Consider the following 14,313-nt stretch of genomic DNA (forward strand, 5'->3'; position numbering starts at 1 on the left):
AAATTCTTTCTGTCACATTGTTTGCCAATGTCTACCATATCACTTCTGTCACAAGAACGTTTAGTATGGACACAGAATGTGGCATCCTGCAACTATCAAAACGTAATAACCTACTTCAGCTATGTAGCTAAACACTGGGTGCATTCCTCTGCATTTGTGCCAGTGTCTCTGATGCTGTATGTTTTGCTGTCTTTGAAAGACTCTGGGCTTTACCTTATGTTCCTATTTGTTTGTACTTGTACATGGTCTGTGTGTTGTTCAGCCTGCATGTCTGTGCATGTGTACTTGTCTTTGCGTTTGCGTGCACTGGTGTGTGTCTGTGTGTCTCTGTTGACTGTGAACAGCCCAGGGGTGAAGCCATGTAATTTTTTCCTCCTCATCACCCCAAATGTGTGACAGCTTTCCTCCTGTTCATACAAGAAACCTTCACTTCTTCCACCATTTTAGACTCCCAGTCAGGGTTGGCTGGATAAATGGCCAAAGCCCGGGGTGTACCTGCATGTATACAGGGCCGAACGCCTTTACTGACAGCCACACAGCAGCCTCAGTCTCAGGCTGCTTTCGTACGCGGTTAAAACGGCAAAATCGACCAGGTTACACGATAGTGACCTTTTGTTTTATTTTCCTTTATGCTTTGGGAGTTCTGACAAATGTGTTTCTAATGGCTTTGCTAAATGAAACACAGAGCGTCAACACAGCCAGAAGAATGGCGTCTAAAAAACCCAGAGAAGGTATTTTTCTCAACAAGACATGACTATTTCAGCGCGGAAAGGACACCGTTTCGATCGGGGCAGGGTCTTCTCCCGGAGCGTACACGTTTTATCAAAAATGTCACGCTGCGGTTACAGATAGCCTGACATTTAGAGCACGCCTGACTAATTGCTGTGACATTTGGAGGTTCGCTCAGAATGACAAACGTTTTGCTAGCTGCTGTAGCAATGGAAATACATTAGTTGCAAGTAAAACATCTGTCATGTAAAGCAAATGCTGGATGGTTTCTTCGCAAGCGCTATTTTTAATTTGGCTTTAGCTAGATTAAGCTGGTTGAGGTTACTAAACTAATTGAATTGTTTTCTTCTATTCAAGAATGCCATAATCCCTTCTGAGGTCTCAATTCAGTTGCAGAGCTTACAGTAAGTAAATTATCACACGTACACGGCTCTTCTGCCTTAGGATTGGCGCATGTTTGGCCTTTCATTAGCTGCTGCACTCCACCTTGGTTTCTGACATACAGGCCAATCCCGTGCCTAGTACCCAGCATCAAGTCATTTCTGATGTAGCTCAGATTGGTTTTTTCAGCTCACCGTTAGCAACTTTTGAGTTTTGTAGCATCATTGCTTAAACTGGCTCTTATGTGTAATTGTCTGGCGCCACATAAAGAGTATGATTTATGGTAATGTTGCATTTGCATGTCATTGTTTGACTCTCTGTTCACATTAGTGTGATGTCAGTGCGTTGCTCCTAAGGGTAATTGTCAGACGTTATGTTTTTGCAGTTATGGTTCTGTTTCACCACAGTCTTCAGCTGGATGTGTAAATACAGTCATTCAGACAGTAATAATATTGTAAGAACAGCTCTGAAATGCTGCAGGCTCTGTGCTCTGCCTGTGGTGTCTTTCCTCACCCTGGCAGGGTGTCCGTATTAATGGATATAAACCAGCGGGGCGGAGTAGCCCCACACCACCATCAATACTTAACTCTCCCTGCAGGATGTTGACATATTCCATCTGCAACAGGCAACTTGCACTGATATCCTTCGCTACAGTGCTTATTTAGTGGGATTGTTCAGTTTCTGGATTTTTATTGACATTGTTTCAGTTCTAGTGTATGTTTTTGTGTGTGACGGTGGACATTTTAAATCGCTGTACAAGCTGCTTTGGAGTCATATGAAGTGTATTATTCCCAATGCCCCAATACCAGCCATTATAAAGCTAGCAGGTGATCAGAAATGTATGTAAATATATAAAACACTCTTTATCACACACTGATAAAGTACTGATTTGACTTTCGCAAAGTCTTTTTTCAGTGAGATCACGATCTGTGAGTGCTTTTTAACAATACAAGTTACATTTATTTTACTTGATTAAGGAAAATGTCTTTATTTTCCTAAAGGTAGAGAATGCAGCAAGCTAAAGACAGAACTGTGTTTAGTAGTTATTTAAAGGCTATGCTGAGGAGGTAAATGCCTTTGTTCCTCCATTCTCCATCGATCAGGTGAATGGATCTTTATGTTGCTCATATGCCATGAATTCAGGCACTGAGAATTAAGAGTTGCCTAAATAAATCTGCAAATTCTGCGGCATTTAAGAAAGTGCTGCACATCTTGTTATGTAAAGGAAACAAATTCTCTCACAAAGATCTACAATAAATGACCATTCCAGGTATAAATATTGGCACAGTAGAAATGACAGTTGCCAGAAATACCCCTAATATAATTACTTGTCATGGAACAGAAAGTCCGATTTCTTGGTAGACACCATCTGCCACCTCTTTTGAAAGCATTTGTTGAATGTGCCTTTTCTTGAATCTGGATTACAGAAAGGATATTTACATTCATCCTGCTTTTTCACTTCCCTATGTAACCTCTTCAGTGCTATTTAACCTTTTATTTACACCACACCTGTACCAAATGACAGTGGGCCCATACATGATTGAGCTATTTGTATACATTCTGCATGGCCATCTGACATTTTATCTCTGTGGCAATAGAAAGCTACACCTTTTTGTTAGTCTTCTTCGACTAATTTTCAATCTCTCTTCTCAGTATTAAGTATGTTATACATTTTTTTGTATTTTTTAATGTTCTAAGGAATGGATGAAACCTTCTGAAACAGTTATAAGTAACAGAATTATGCATGGTTAAAAATCTAGTCAACATAGTGTGTAGTTCATCAATTAGCACTAGCATTTACGCTAAGTTCTTATGTTCTTCTCGCTTTCTATTTCAGTATCTGCTTTCTCACTTCTCTCACAAGCTGATCTTGCCAGATCTGTCACGTTCCAAACTTACCCGGGGTAAAGTTGCTCTCTAATTACCTGGTAGGAATAATTACTCCCTCTCTTTGTCTGTCTCGGCTTCTAGCTTCCTTAGTAATTGCTGTAACAGAGCGGCGTGTCTGTCCAGTGATCTGAGAGGCACCAAGGATGTCACTAATTACTGCAGACAATGCAGTCTAGACTGATACAATTACAAATATGAAGCCTGCAATATGGGTGCCACACTGCACATCCTGTGTCATTGAGTCATTTTGATGAGGAAAGCCCATGATTCTCTGCGGGAGCAGGAGACAGGGGGGAGATGTGGAGACAGGGGAACAGTTGAAATACAGCTGCATGTCAGAAAGATGGAGCTGTGTCTCAAGTGTGAAAATAATTAATAGAGAGACAATATCACAATAAAATCTAAATAATACAGTAACACACCTTGGTCCATCTTAAAATTCCAATGTTTACTCATTCCTGTTGGTGACGTCCTCTTTTTGGAGCCTCTTTAATCCCTGTTTACCCATTAAAATAGAATCTTACCAAGCATATTTATAATTCTATAGGGCACTAGTTGTATTTCTAAGTTTATCCTATGCAAATTGAATATTTTTTACCGGAATACTTTTCACCTGTATTTTTTTTTCTCATAGTTTATTTATTTTGTAGTTTCCAGGTCTCCAGCACAGAAATGCACATCTGAGTGAACATGGGTTGGGTGGCGCAATAGAAGGTGAGTAAGCGTTTCACCGCGCTTAGTAATGCACATATAGCTACGCTGAACAGTTGAACCTCCATTATGTAAAAATGGGGGGTTTTCAGAACTACAGTGCGTCAAACTTGCCATTTAGAATCAAGTCCTGTGATTGGAATTTTTACTTCAAATGCTGTTACCTTATTTTTTAATGGAGTATTCTCATTTTGTGGCCAGATTGCTTATTTTACATGTTTAACTAATAGCCAAACCAACAATTATCAGGCTCACAGAACTCTTTTTTCAAGATCTCAAATATGCGTAACAGAAACACAAACACAAAGAAATTACTGTGATAAAAAATACCAAGGAATAGAACAGAGTAGATGCAAAGTGTTTTCCTCAGCCTAACTGAACCTCCTCGCCAAAAATCACCTGAATGAGGTGGCTTATTGAGGTGCCATAAATGTGCATGTGAGAGCTCTGCATCTCCTGGGCAAGTATTTGAGGCACAAGGGAGCTGCCGGTTTATTTATGGCATTGATGCAATGATATTAACCCTTTAATGATATTAAGAGTTGTCAGTGTTCTAGAACCATGTGCGAACATTCTAATCTCATAATTGTGATCTCACACCTTAAAGGGGTGAAGGGAAACGGTGATCTGATTGGCCATAATACAACTAAATCTTCAAGACATCCACAGATAATTTATCTATCATACACCGACCTCTTTCAACCACACTACAAGTACACAACAGTAGCCTATGTCAAAAGGAAATTGCAGAAATTGGATTGGACCGGCCATAAGTCGACATTGTCGTGCCTTACCACAAATTTGACAGTTTCTCTGAAAATAGGACCCAGAGAGTACTTGAAATTATAGTTTTTCTGGTCCCTCACCCTCGCCTCCACCCAACTCATGCCCCAAACAAATTCATTCAGAACAAGTATGGAATCACAGGGCCAAGTTGTTGTAAAAATCTCAATAAAAGTGCACAAATTGACCCTCATCTTGCAGCATTTCTCTCACCATGCAGTGCTCCCAGTCTTGTGTCTTCTCCATTTGTCTTGGCTGGCCCTGTGCATTCAAAATGTACATTATGAAAGACACAAAGCCAGTCTAAACCTCTTTGAGACTAAAGGGAAACTTCAGATATAAAACAGTACTTTGAGAGCACGCTTCATTCTTGCCAAATGTTTGCTTGACAGTTTCCTACTTCAAAGCAGCATGTAATAGTTTTAGTGGCTTGCTATCAAATTTTATATTTTAAAAATGTGTCCCATTTTCCCAAGAGTTCCCCTTTAAAGTAAGTTTCATGTCATACTTTTTGAAGTGTATTTATTATTTCCACTATGGAATGCTATTTTTTAATTAAAATATCAAAATTAAAGATATATTATTAGAAATATATACATAGCTTGAATTTTCATCAAAAACCAAGTGTTTCTACAAACTTCTAATTAAATTAAAGCCCAGGAGTTTCTGTACAATTACATGTAAGTGTGCAAAAGGCTGTAAGACCAACTGACTTGCAGATGAGCAAAGAAATTATTGTTTTAGCAAGAGGGAGTGGCAGTACATTTTCATGACAACTGTATATTTCCTGATTCTACTGAATGTTAAACCAGTTTAACTGAAAAGAGCCACAAGAATATTTAAACAACATGTTTTGTAATAGCTTGTGGATTCTCTCCACCAATGGCATTCCTTGTATGTTTCATACCATTTTGAATGAACAATTTCCCAAAAAATCTTCACTTAATTGAATTGCCATAGATAATAAATAAAAAATGTATGTGGTCATCAACTAATGAAACTGGGTTTCGGTGTCTTTTGAATAATATTTTATTTGTTGAACTTCACTGATTTTAATCAGTTATATTAAAGCAAAGGTTAATCTCATTTCATGCATTTCACATGCTGTTATGTTTATTGGGGTAGTCAGCTAGCTAGTGCATTGGTTGACTCATTTTCGTTATATAATGTACTTGTTCAAAATTCAGTCATGCTTGGTCATTTGTCATTGCAATACAATCTCCTTCAAGCATTTGACCAAAATCTCATATACAAGAACTTTCAATGAACTATGGGAGCTCTAGGCAATTCAAAGAAATGGTTGCTTTTCAGGCTGTCTTTGATAAATCTTGCACTAACAGATACTCTGTGAAATATAAATATTGTTATACACCTACTTACATAGATGATGTAACATTGACTATTGGGTGGATATTGGCTATTGACAGTGTATATAGTGAAAAGTAAAAACCTTTGAGATTCATGAAAGAAACGTGTGATTTAAAATGTTGTATAATATTACTCAAAAGAACATTCATTATTTATCATCACGGGTATCTAACCTTGGATAGTAATAATAATAATAATAATAATAATAATAATAATAATAATAATAATAATAGATTGGAATGGCTGTTATGTAATAGACTGGTTTGAATTACACAATAAATCCCAGGGGGGCTTTATGTGTAAAATGACATGCTAATCTCACTAATGTGTCTCAACAGGGGTTCTGGGCTGTCCTAATTGCTTGTGGCAGAACATGATAGAATCACAGTGGGTCAAATTTGTGTGAAAGCATAACTGGAATCAGCTGTTGTGAGATGGCACACAGTTTTAACAAAATTTCCCAGTAGGATTTGTGAAGGAACACCGGCGAGAGCTCCCTTAACAATGTGGAGAGCCCAGGGAGGTCAGGGAGGCAGTGTACGGTGATGACTCTGAGTTATCACCTTTGCCGATAACATCTCTTTTTTCATCGCGTACCAGTGTGTCTTCGGCTGGCTGATGATTAATTCAGTAAAAAAAAGGGTCCTGGATTTAAAAAAGACCCCTGAAACTTCACACCTGTCATTGGTGATTTATAAAGCCAATTACGTCTGCCAAAAAAGTCTGATTTATACAGCTCCCTTTGCACTCTAAAGCATAGGGTTTCCCTTGCTTTCTTTATGTAGTTTTTTCCGGAAAAGGGTAACTTTTATGGCAGCCTCCCAGGAAGAGTGCTGGGCAATGCATGCAGCAGTGTGCTATATAAGTACAATTATTATTTGATAAAACATATATGAAAGTATGATGTGGGAGGCACTAATTAATGTAAATCTTGTTTCAACTGTAAATTATCTGTTTTTGGATTTGGATGCAGCTATCTGTCAAGTTGTTTAACAGGCAGCCATGTTAAGCCTAAAGTAGTGTTTGCTGTAAAACTTGGTAGCTGATGGTAGCACATTACAATGAAAATAAGCTGCAAAGATCTTCATAGTCATCACACCCTGAACTTATTAACTCATAATGGAAAATTCTATGTTTGTTCTGATTCAAATGGTGGTCAGAAACATTTGTTTAGCTAGACTGAGCTCTGGTGCTGAAGTTCTTCTACTCTATTGACTACTCATTACATTCATTATTTAAACCATTGTGGAACATTTTTATTCTCATTTCCCCCCAAAAAAGAACTTGTCTGTCCCACATTGTTTAAACCACTGTGGAACATTTATATTATCATTCCCCCCCCAAAAAAATAACTTGTCTGTCCCACATTGTTTAAACTGGTGTGGAACATTTTTATTCTCATTTCCCCAAAAAAGGGAACTTGTCTCTGCCATTTTGGTGATGGAAACAGGGGCGGGGGGGGGTGTTGTTTGAATGTGCTCCCCTGCTGGTGTGAGTGTGTCAGCCGCCTGGAACCTTTCTCTGGTGGAGGAGATTGTGAAGGGTAGACAGTGGGATCTGCGCAGGCGTCCTTCCCCACTGTGTGAGCGCCCGCTCTCTTTATTCATTCAGTATGCTAAGTGTGGCTTACATGTCACACTGTCTGTCACCCCTGCTATCTGCCCCCTCCTACTCCCTGTCTCTCTTTGCCCCCCCCCCTTTAATCTGCTTTTCCTTTGCCCTCTCTTATCACATTAACCCCCCCTCCCCCAACCCCCCCCCCCCAACAGACAAGAGCTGTGCTTGCAATACTCAAAATCTCAGTGGCGTGCAAGAAAGTGATGGTTCAGGAGCAGGGGGTAGGGAGAAGGGGGTTCTACTTCAGGATAAACAGCGCTTTAATTATTGATAACTGCCAAGATGACTGCCAGCTAATCTACATACCGTGAAAAGGTAGTCCTGTGTGGAAACTGCTGCACTGTTCTCCTTAACTGGAGCCAAAGAGCATCCGGGTGGTTCCTGTGCGTAGCATGTGCGGCAGTGTCTTTGCCTCTGTCTGTATGCACCGTGCATGCGTTTGTCTGCTGTATGTTTCTGTCTGCGAGTTCTCTAGTGCATCGCTTGAAGATTGAATTTACTGTTTATCGTTTGATTGTCGTGGGTGTAAATAACCTAAAAATGACAAAATCTTAGAGCAGCTTATTCTTGCTCTATCCACCTGGATCCATACTGTGAAATGTGTTTTCTAAACACTTTGTATTTCCCTCTGAAGCCTGTAAGAGGTTGTTCAATTATTCTCTACATCCTGAGAGGATTTATGCACAGTAAATTGAAATTCACATTGATTTTTGTGATTTTTGATAGTCAAGGCCAACTGCAATCTAGAGACAAAAATGTTTTGTTTGAGCACAGCGGTTCTCCAATCAGTGTAACCAACTACAATTCATGTTCCCTGATTCATTGGCTAATAGAAACACCAACTGGCACTGGTACTAATTGAGAGCCCTGGTACTGCTTTGTCATTTCCCATTTCTGTAGTCATGGGACTGACTGAAATTACCTCAGTTCCTCTCAAACCAATATTAGACTGAAGAGGCAGGAAGCAAATTATCTTGACAACAGTTATGGTTTCATAAAAGTGAAGTCGCTACTAACACCTCACAACACACGTTTAGCTCCTTTTCCTGTGGAAAAAAAAGAGTTAATTGTTCAAGTGTATTTTTTGAGCATTTCTCTGACTTAAAAACTAGACAACAGGTAATCATCAAAATTCAGGGTAAAGAGATCAGTGGCACATAGATGGGACATAAAAATGTTGGCTCATTTATCAGACTGGTGATAAATTATACCCCACCATACCCCCTTATATGGAGTCCTGATTTTTAGATTACGTTTTTCAACATTCATAAATTTAAATGTACCGAACGTCCACGCATTGACTAGAAGGTCTTGTGTGGCTATGAGCATTCGGCACCAAACACTGACCTAACAGTTTTTTTTTTGTGTCCATAAATCATAGCAGCATTGCTCAGCTTTTGTCGAGCAGTTTATGGAAAACATGCTAATGCGCGCTAACGAGCCGAGGGCCGAGCTCTCATTAGGGCTAATTAGTCTGCTATTAGAACATGGGTTTCCCTGCAGGCGCCGCGGCGCTGTGAGACGCCTGCGCTCGGGCCCGCGTGTGGAGCAGAGGGAGGGATTTGGCCCCGCTTCCTTCTGTGGAAACGCGACTCTGCCCTGGGAAGCGTTAGCGTCTCGCCAGCAAGAATGCGCTCCTTTCTCTCATCTGAAGAAACGGAGAGCCGCTGAATTGAAGGGGGACTGCTGCTCAGTGTGCGAATGCACAAACTGTAAAGAGCAGCTTTTAAACTCTCTAAGGAGGGTCACTGGTGCCCGTCTCACTGGCCACCTAGAGCGATTTGCATATGCATTCACATGCCTTTTTAAGTTTTTGTTGTGTTTTTCTCAACCTACTTTTCCTTGGGTCAGGGGACTTGTTTTCAGTTTTTCCCCAACAAGGTCTGGGATTTCAGTCTTTTCTTTATTTTTTCGGAAAACATTCCCTGCCCGGCACTTTTTGACAGTGAAGTTCGCAAATTTGTTTTCGACTAATTTAATAAGACAAGATCTCAGTGCAACATTGTGATGCAGAGTGACAGAGGATGAAGAGAACAGAGTCTTAAGAGTAGATAATGGGTTGTGGGAGGGCAGACACTTGGTGGGGGGGGGGGGGGTGGAGTCTGGATGAGTCTGAGAAGGCCCCCTTTGGAGGGTTTTAGTCCTCAAAACAGTATTTAAAAAAAACGTATACCTTGTTATCTACATTGCAGAATGATAAATTCAACTGCGTGTTCTACCTCGTAGATTTTTGTTTATGCTTTAATGCTACAGCTTTCATTTTATGGAGATTTCAGGCCTAAACTTTGTTTTTGTTGGTGCATGTTGCTGTGAGATATGTGGTGTGAGGACTTCAATTTCAGGTCCTCTGCTACTGTTCTGACAACCAACCTATTCATGGAAAGGGGACGAGTGAGGTTTACATGTTTCTTAATGGATGTACACAATTATCTGTATCAGAATGATCTATATAATAATGTGAATGTCATGACGACATCATCAGCTGCTCTGAAGTTCATTCTCAGTGTGCAGTCTGCAAAAAAAGCCACTATTTAACTTGGCTCTAATGGACAGTACTCATTAATCTGAACCAGCATGTTTTTTTTCATTATTATTTGCTTCTTATGCATCCTGATACAGGTTAATATTGAACATTATTGCTCTTAATTTTAATTAAATTAATTCAGCAAAAAGAAGTACATTATGAAGAGGCTTTAATTCATTTTAAATCTAAAAATGAAAAAGTAATATTTAAAATTTGTTAATTTATTCAAACAGAACAAACACACATACGTGTAATTTACTGACCATTCTAAAAAATACTCCAACCAATTAGATTTTCAACTGTAATACAGATGGAGAGGACCGTAGATATTTCTATCCCTGGAAATGCTATGCCTCGACATCAATGTATGATCATCACAGTAGGGTGTGCTGTAATACAAATTTATGAAAAATCAAACACCCCACCTACACACCCAGACATTGAAAACATGTCTCTAATTCCCAGAGACAAAGCAAGAAAACTCAGTTGAAACAAAGAGTTTACCCCAAGGAGCTAATTAGCGCTTTTGCAGAAACGGTGGATTAAATGAAAGGACAAAGTATATCTCCAAATGCAGCTAATGTCCCAAAACTCTTTAGGGCTGTTGTTCATTTGTAGATTTGTCATGTAAACATGGAAATGATTAGTGTGACAATCAATTTATTCTTTGTGAGAGTCTCCTGTTTTATTATTCTTTCTTGGTATGGCATGCTTATATGTCTGCCCAAATTATGTTGGCGTATTGGAGAAACAATTGTCAGAAGCCTTTCAATTAACCCTGACATTAAACATTTTCGCTCTCTGCCTTTTCTCTGTCTATTAGCTGTTTTTGGGAACTTATGTGGGCAGTTTGCTTTTCATCTGTGAGCAACATCGTGGATTAATTCAGAGGAGGTGGATTGGCTTAAAACAGGCCTGTGACAGGCTGATATAGCCTGCCTCTGTTCCCCTTTAATTGAAAGCTCATTCCTCCCTGTTTCTTCTCAGGTGCGAAAAGATGACTCACTTTTAGGTGTAATTTCGAGTAATGAAGATCTCTCCTCCCAGCACCAGCATGTGCAAAGTGAGCTGGGATAAGCAGTCGTGACATCAATTATTTTTTCCCCTGTGTGTGTGAGAGAGAGGGTATGGGGTATGGGATCAGAGAGATTACCATTCTCTCATCTCTGGACGGTTCTTGTGTCTCACCCATCACTGGGCATGTGCACCACCACATCATGCAGATTCTCCATTGTGTATTTGGTTTGTACTGACACCAAAATCGCATTAGGACACCTTTCAAGTCCATGCTGGACTTTCCTTTGTTTTTGGCAAAGAAAATTGTATTAATAATTAATACCAGAATTAATTAAATCTGTTTAATTTTTTTTTTCGGTGAAGCTGGTTAAACAGGGTTAACTACGTGTCAAGTAATTATTAGTTGTAGTTTAAGCGTCCTGCTTTAAAAGGGTCTTCTGTGTGCCATGTACTACATTAACGAGGGGCAACCTCCATACGTATATGCCAAATATGTACTTTTCTACACTAACCACAATCCAGAAGCACATTCTGAGGCGGAATAGCATAAGGAAACCAGCTTCTGTTGTGACCCTGGTATGACCGACGCAATCTGATTGATGTGGTAGGCTTGGGGTTTTATTGATGTAAGGCTGTGTGTGGGTTTGGCAGGGCTCCTGTGGCGTCCCTGGCAGGTGCGCTGGGCACACAGAAATGTTTTTACACATTGCCTTCATTTTGGACAAATGAATTGTGAGTCTTCCCCTACCCTTGAGTCTAAGGCGAGACTCAGAAATCTGTCAGTTGGCTTCTTTCATTTGTCTTCATGTAGAATTTCTCAGTTTTACCCCAGGGTTTCCTGCTTGTTGTCCACTTCTGACACGTCTCCCCAGTGATACAGAACCAGTCCTGACAGTGCACAGCAGAAGCAGCCAATGCGGTGGAAGAGAATGAACACACAGTAATAAATCTGGTACATTATTCCCTGTATGCAGGCCATTGCAAGGGCTGTCCTTTGAATTCACACTCTGCATAATTTTACTTCCTGCATACATGGGGGGCAGGTATTTTTATTTTCATATTTTATTTCCTGCTGAGTGAATGCCAAGTCTTGTATTCTGTCCTCGATCACGCATGACACATGCTCATGCAAGCAGTCACTCACGCGTGCACAAACACACATACATGCACACACACACACAAACACACAGGCAATTTCAAACGATCCATTTATATTCATCCAAATTAAATATATGGGCTTCCTCTTGCACGATGCTGTACGCCTGCAAGGTCCCAATTAATTTCAACGTGAGTAATGAGAGTGGCCTTTAAAGGAGAGACTGAAAGCGACGATCACAAAGCCTGTTTGTCTTTCACAAAGCAGCACTGTGACAGTCTTGACTCAGGAGGTATTGAGCTGCGGCAACTCTCTGGTTCTGGTTCTGGTTCTGGTTCTGGTTCTGGTTTTGGTTCTAGCTCTAGTTCTGGTTATGGTTCCTGTCAGCTGTTCTGCATTGTCTGTGATTTTTCTTGTGCACATCTAGTGACCTTAGAGGTAGAGCAGGAGTGCGTCTGGTGGGATAGATGCACTCTGTCAGAGTCAGATGTACACTGTCACAGCTGCTTTAGCACAGAATATTCAGTGTTGGTCTCTGATTAAACCAATGAAATTTGGACCTTACATTTTACTTATTTGTATTCTATGCTAAATCTGAGATTGATTGCCTAACAAGGGGAAAATCCTTTACAAAATAAATTGCATCCATTAGACCTATTTCCATGAATATGAATATGACAAAGCATATTTGTATGCACTTTTTATTTTTCATTTGAGAATTGTGTTTTATGTTTGGGACATCCTGTAGATGGACTGCTTTTCCATGGGCAGTAGAAAGAGGTTCAAACTGCAGGTTATTAACTGTAGGTATTTACTGGCGACAGAGTCCTTACCAGTTATGTGAAAGGACATCTGTCACGGGCACTTTAATGTGTGGAACAGAACAAAGCTGCTTTTCTTTGAAGGCTTGGTGACTTATCATTGCGATTCATGGAAAATAAAACCTCTCTCTTTGAGAGCAGGCTGGAAACAGCCCGAGCAGTTATTTATTCCCAAACAAGAATGGGGCTTCTGAATCCCCACGGATGGAAAATGTGAAACGATGTGTAAGATGGACTTGTGTGTGTGTGTGCCTGTGTGTTAGTGTGTGTGTTTGGAGGGAGTATTGAATCCTCTGCGCTTTCACATTTTGCCTGCTAATAAATTACCTCAGAAGCATCCATCACCTTTCGGTGTTTGCGGTATTGATTGATGTTGTTTCCAGCTTCTGACTGCGCACAGAGAATGAATTGCGGTGGCACTTTTATTAATAGAAATGAGCAGGAAACAGATGTACAGGCTGTATTGGACTGTGCAGTATTGATTGATGCACGCAGGAGTCCTTGTTTTCTTTTTGCACAAGATGAGATACAGCTGTACCGAGATTGCAGAGAACAGGGCGGTGGCAAGACAGGTGACGCTGGGCCGGGGACCTGGTGTGATTTTGGTGAGGGTGCATGAATAGGACTGGATTTTGTCCTGCTCAGGTCAGGTGTACCTGTGAAAAAGGTACAGAAATTCATAGCTGTGTTTTTCTTTCCTTCTCTCCTGCATGGAAAAGGAAATATTATGCATCGTGGACACCAAATTAGGTATCTAAGTTAATATACCATATCAGCTGTGCCTTATTCATGGGTTGTGATGGCTGTCTCTCGTTCTCTGAGACTGAATGAATATGAATAAAATAAAACTGGATGGCAGTAGTCGTGCAGCATTTCCACAGTAGTGGAAATATAGCAGCACTGTGTGAAAACATGGCTCTCTCCCCCTCTCTCTCTCTTTCTCCCTTTTTTGGGGGGGTGGACGGGGATGGATTTTGGGTTTGTAAATAGGGGGTAGGGGTGGGTTTTAAGGTAATTGTAGAAAGTGGTTGTGTTTCAGTAAAGGCACATCAGAAGTCTCTCTCTCCCTCTCTGTTCAATTAAAATAGCTTTATTTCCACAATATACATACACAGCCAACATTGAATATGGATAAATAACAGTTATTGTTAATGTACTGATTTTACTCCTGATAATAATGCCCTCAGTAAAAGTAGCAACATTAATAGTGCGTGAATGACTGTCTGGCTTCAGTGATCTCACGCCCTCAGGCTTTCACTGTTGGCCACTTACTCTGTTGCCAATAATAAACAGCGCCGTTCCTCCTTTCTTCTTCTTCTTGGATCTAGGACCCAAGATCCAAGATAATCTCTTTTTTGATGATCAAGAAGACGATC

The 14,313-nt window shown here is 40.2% G+C and overlaps 1 protein-coding gene across 3 annotated transcripts in view; it reads left to right on the forward strand.

The window, feature by feature from the left end:
* LOC135237108 (extracellular sulfatase Sulf-2-like) overlaps positions 1–14,313 on the forward strand; it is a 70,543-nt gene that overhangs the window by 7,340 nt on the left and 48,890 nt on the right. The gene's annotated exons all lie outside the window — the stretch shown is intronic.

The sequence above is a fragment of the Anguilla rostrata genome, chromosome 13 (genome assembly GCF_018555375.3).
Source record: "Anguilla rostrata isolate EN2019 chromosome 13, ASM1855537v3, whole genome shotgun sequence".
Taxonomy (NCBI): domain Eukaryota; kingdom Metazoa; phylum Chordata; class Actinopteri; order Anguilliformes; family Anguillidae; genus Anguilla; species Anguilla rostrata.